Here is a 5,757-nt window from a genome sequence, read left to right as displayed (position 1 = left end):
GCTTTGTTCATTACCTTTTTGAGATGCCGAGCTTCACTTTCTTGCTCTCGATCTTCTCCTAATAATACATCCTCAAGTGGATCTCTTGCTTCAACCAAGGCCCTTATGCTTAACACATCATGCTCAAGAGTATCAATCTGATGTACTTCCTCCATGATTCACTAGTGGAAAAATAAGGCAGGGTTGCGCTAAAAAAGACCCTTAGGGCTGCGCTTTTTGACAGCAGCCCTTTCAATAGCAGCCCTTCACTTTTTAAGTAGGGCTGCACTTTTCAAGCGCAGCCCTTCACAACGAAGGGCTGCACTTTTCAGGTAAAAGCGCAACCCTTCTAAGCTAGAAGGGTTGCGCTTTTACCTAAAAAGCGCAGCCCTACTGACCCATAAAAAAATAAAAAAATAAAAAAAAAATTTACGTTTTTTTAATTTACTCCTAAACATACCAAGAACAGCTGAAATTCACAAACAAAATTACTTGTGACCACAGCATTATAGATGAAAGGATCAAATGAATACTTCAACAAAACGAAATTATAAATTAACAAGAACATCAAATTAGTTCCACAAAAAATGAAAAAAATAAACAAAAATGAAAAAAAAAAACCCCTAAAATTATAGATATGAAGTTCCTGCCAACAAACAAACGAAAATAGAAAAAAAAAAGGAACTAAAATAGAACAAAAATGAAAAAAAAAATTATGTCTTTTGAATCTGCATTAGCCACCATACAAACGATTGTAACATATATGAAAATTTGTACCATTCCGGTTCATCAAAACCTTGTGGAATTAGGTTCTAGTGCACTTCCTAAAAACAAAACAGAAAAACAAAACAGAAGTATAAAACTAATAAAGAAAATAAAAAAATAAAGAAAAAAGTAAAAAGAACAAAGCAGATCAAAGAAGTCAGGGGATTCATCTTGAAAACATCTCCATTTCTTAAGAAGACCAAAGCGTTAACTGGAAAGAGCCTCGAACATCACCAACCACTATATACCTACTGCTGCCTTCATAATCTCGACCGGCTTTCAATAGATTATCTTGAACGACGGACCGCGATAGAGGTGCACTGATCTTGAACGACGGCGAACGTTGGTGAGATGAACGACGAAAAAGGAGAGAGAATGAGAAGGTCCGTGAGATGAATGACGGAAAGAACCAGATCTTGAAACCCAGATGTAGTTTGAAACAGATTTGTGAGAGAATGAGACGAAAGACGGAGGTTTTGTTTTTTTAAGAGAAGATGAGAGAGACAAAAAAATGGGAGAGGAGAGAGAATGAAGGGGTGCGTGAAGATCCGTGAGGGAGAGGAGAGAGAATGAGGGAGAGGAGAAGAGAGGCGTGTTGTAATCTCTCTTATAACTAAAGTCATTTTTTTTAAAGCCCATAAAGGGATGCGCTTTTTCTACAAGCGCAGCCCTACTTAGTCAGAAGGGTTGCGCTTTTTTTTACAAGCGCAGCCCTTTCTCAAAAGGGTTGCGCTTTTCTTCAAAAACGCAACCCTTATGTTATGTAGGGCTGTGCTTTTTTAAAAAACGCAGCCCTACAATAAAGAAGGGATGCGTTTTGAAGAAAGCGCAACCCTTCCTTTTTTTCCCCTAGTGATTGGAGCCTTTATGCTCTAAATGAAAGTGAACTCCATCTTCTCATCCCCAACCCTCAATGTCAAAACATCCTTCTTCATGTCAACTAGCACTCTAGCCATTTTCAAGAATGGCCTTCCCAAAATATGAGGGAACATCCTCCAATTCTCCAACGGAACCCTTAATCGAGTGTTACGCTAGTTGTATCACCCGTCTTGTTGGTTTAAGCTCAAAGTTGAGCTTCTTTGCAATGGGGAGTAGCATTAGGGTCACACTAGCCCCAAGATCAGCCAATGCTCTCTTTGGCTCCAAATCTCCGATTTTCAAGGGTATGGAGAAGGACCCCCTATCTTCAAGCTTTTTTGAGAGCTTGTTTTGGAGGACCACAGTAACTTCGACGGTGAGAGCAATGGTGGAACTTTCTTCAAGTTTGGACTTGTTATAAAGAAGTTCCTTTAGAAACTTGGAATAAGTGGGCATTTAAGCCATAGCTTGGAGAAATGGGATATGAACTTGCAAACCCTTCATTACCTCAAGGAACTTGACAAATTTGTCATTGAAGGATTCTTTGCTAACCTTTAAGGATATGGAACCAGAAGGGTGTAGCTCTTCATTGAAGGAGGTTCTTTACTTGAATTTCGGCTTCAACAACTATAGAAGTCCCATCCTCATGAATGTCTTCCACAACCACATGCTCAATCTCTTTATCCATTCCACTATCAACATCCTCACTCTCCTTAGAGGGACTAATATCATCAAGTGTAGGCATCTTAGAACCCTCATAGTGAGCTCCGAATCTCAAAGTGATTGCCTTAGCTTGCTCTCAAATGATTGGATGGCTAGGAAGTAGGGTAGAAGAGTTTGAGGATTTGTTGCTCACTTGTTGAGCTACTTGAGCAAGTTGCATCTCAAGCATCTTGTTAAGAGCATTAATTTGTTGAAGGGAAGTGTTTATCTCTCCAAACTCCTATCATTATCGGCATTGGTTTTTGTTTTTTTAGCTAGGAAGAGTTGGAGATTGGATTCTAGGAAATATTGTTTGGGTTGGTTTGGTTCAAAGGGAGCTCTAAGGGATGGTTGTGTGAATGTTTGTTGAGGGTCAAGGGATCCGGGTAGTTTATCTGAGGCTTGGTAAGGTTGGGTTGGTTGATGTCTTTCCATTCACCACTTGCATTGTTATTCCATCTTCCTTGGTCGTTAAAGTTAAGATTTTCCTCACCTCTAGAATTCACCCATGCAACATGATCCGTAGATCCTCCACAATAATAACTAGCATGGTCCCATCCATGAATTTCACAAGAAAAGGTTTGAAACGTGCCTTGGATAGGAGATGTCAAGCTTACCTTTTTCAACTTCTTTGCAAGGGTATCAAGTTTTGCATTAATGTGATCAATGGCATCAAGGTCATACTTGCCTTTGCTTGCATTCTTCTTGCTTGCGGTTCTAGTGGAATTCCCCCCAAGAATAGTGTCTTACTACCTCTTCAATTGTAGGCTCAATATGTCAACCGAAAGCTTTATTAGTTGGCCTCCCGCACCGGAATCAAGACTTGCACGAGCCAGAGGAAGGAGACAGTCATATAAACTTTGCATAAGCATCCATTGACTAACCATGGTGAGGACAAGATTTTGAAAGATCCTTGAACCTATCCCAAGCTCCATATAACGTCTCATCCTCCTCTTGAGAGAAATTAGCTATTTTCCTCCTAGCTTCAGAGGTTTTCTCTTAGGAGTAGAATTCATCCACAAAAGTCGTGGTAACTTGTGCCCAATTGTTGTCAAAGAGTCTTCAGGAATGCATTGCAACCATTTCTTAGCCTTGCCCACAAGAGATAAGTGAAATAGGTTGAGCCTCACAAATTCTTGAATCACATTGTTTTGCTTCACCGTAGCACATAGCTCCAAGAAATTAGCCAAATTCTCAAGAGGGCACTCATGAGTCATACCCCCATATGGCTCTTGTTTGATTATGCAATTCAAATGTGGAGAAAATTCGAAGTTGGCAGTAGTAGTTGGGCGGTGAATACCATTCTTGAGTTCAAATACCTCGGGATGCCCAAAATCCCATAATGCTCTAGGAGCCTCATCTCCCATAATGCTAGAAGTAGTGGAGATAGAAGATTCTTGTTCGAAACCTGTTGTTCAACACTCGATGATTGGGGTTTCCTAAAGATTCTCCTTAATTGCCTCAAGGTATTTTCAAGGTTATGATCGATGGGGATGGTTGGCTCGAAGACAACCAAGAGGTAAACACACCACAAGAAGGAAAAAGAAAAAAAGGCAATTTAGTCTCAAAACTAACAAATTAGCCAATGTTAACCACTACTTCCCCGGCAACGACGCCAAAATTTGACGGGTCGTTGTATACTCGTCAAATATAACCTAAACCACCCAAGATAGGGTAAGTATAGGGTCTAATCCACAAGGAAGTAGGGTTAATTAGCCAATTAAAATGAGCTAAATTAATTTTTTGGGTTTAATTTTATAAAGGTTTAACAATTATTCTAAAGTCTAAATAACTAGGAAATTGGCAAATTAAATCAACAAAGCAAGTAAAAGAGATAAAATAAGGGTAAAAGAACTAGGGGATTCACCAACATGCAATCCAAGAATTCAATCATCAAAACCAAGGGGAAACAAATGGGGGATCACAAGGGGAAAAATCATGCATATAGAAACTCTAAGTACTCTCTCGAGCTAATTGGAGTAGCTTAATTAGTCACTCATGACCTATTCTCATGGCATGAACAACCATCTAGCCAAATTAAGCACAACATGATTAATCAAGCTTCCCTAAACTACAAAATGCTTATTTTAATGGAGATCCTAGTCTTGCAACCAAACTTAGTTTATTCCCAGCTTCATCTCTCAATCCTTCACTAGAAATTCGAAATATGCAATTTAAGTGGTGATCAAGCACCCAACAAACCAAGTAAAGCAAGTTTGATCAACAAGTTCAACCCCAAAAGTTAACCCCATTACTTAGATTTAGGATCCAAAGAGTAAATGGAGGTTACGTCTCTTCCCCTAGTAAGAAACTACTTATAAATTATGGAAATAAAATAAAACAAAGTTTGAAATAACTTCATCACCATAAACATGGAGGAAAGTGGAAAAAGTGTAAACAATCAACTAACAAGACAAGATCTAAGCAAACAAAGCATGAAATAAACAAGAATAAGGAAAGAAACGAAGAAATAAACATGAAATAACCAACTTTAAGCTTGCACAAATGGTAAAAAATGGAGTTAAAAAGCGTGCCTCTTATAAAGTCCAAATAATAAAACATACTTAATTACATAAAAGCCCCCGTACAAAAGCATCAAAGCTTCAAAAGCTTTTCTGGAAAAATAATTTCGAGTGGGTGAGCCGACCCGAGTGCTCAGGTGGCTTAACCCGGGCCCTCGGTCACTACACCAGGGCGGGTCCACTAATCAGGAAAAAGTTAGGCTCCTCAAAACATATGAACGGGCAGGTTGGTAAACCTGAGACCTCGAGTCATCAGACCCAGGCCCTCGGATCAGTAGACCCTGGCGGGTCGAGCTACATGTTGAAACCCCCTGCTGTGCTTGCACTGACCCGAGCGGGTTATATGACCCGAGCCCTCGGTTCAATCCACTTCGCTCCTTCTTCTCCTCTTTTGCGTGTTCGACGCCCCGTTTCTTCAATGTAATGCCTCGAGTTTGTGCATAGATCCTCCAAGCATGCTCCCAAATCCGAAAAGAAAAACAAACACCCCAAAGAAAGAGCACAAAGGAGGGAAAATGCACAAAAAGAAAGAAAATAAAGAAATTTAGCCAAAACTAGTCTAAAAACTATCATAAAAACTATTAAAAATAAATCAAAGTTAACTATAAATACCAATCATTAGTGGGCTATTTATAAGCTAAGAATAGTTTGTCCATGTAGGATCGTATCCGTACACTTATATGTCACTACAGTACACATTAAGTCACACCGACAAGTTGAAGGCTTGTTGATACTTAATATGATATGTTATGCATATCAATTGCCATATCACGATGGCTTCCATCTTTTACTGACCTTGTCAATCATCCAATCAAACGGGGTTATATATGTACCCTCGTACAACTCCTCCCCCCCCCCCCAAAGAGGTAACAGTGAAGTAGTCATTGCTTTATCGAGAGTGTGTTAGGGTCAGATGTTCCACGATGATGGA

At 39.5% G+C, this 5,757-nt stretch overlaps 1 non-coding gene across 1 annotated transcript; it reads left to right on the top strand.

Moving 5' to 3' along the window:
- The first annotated feature begins 3,185 nt into the window (after positions 1-3,185).
- On the top strand, positions 3,186-3,289 carry LOC125492064 (small nucleolar RNA R71). The gene has a single exon (XR_007268515.1). It is a non-coding gene; the product is annotated as a small nucleolar RNA R71 (small nucleolar RNA).
- Positions 3,290-5,757: the final 2,468 nt, after the last annotated feature.

The sequence above is a fragment of the Beta vulgaris genome, chromosome 7 (assembly GCF_026745355.1).
Source record: "Beta vulgaris subsp. vulgaris cultivar EL10 chromosome 7, EL10.2, whole genome shotgun sequence".
Taxonomy (NCBI): domain Eukaryota; kingdom Viridiplantae; phylum Streptophyta; class Magnoliopsida; order Caryophyllales; family Amaranthaceae; genus Beta; species Beta vulgaris.
Note: the sequence above shows the minus strand (reverse complement) of the source record. Positions and strands in the feature narration are given on the sequence as shown.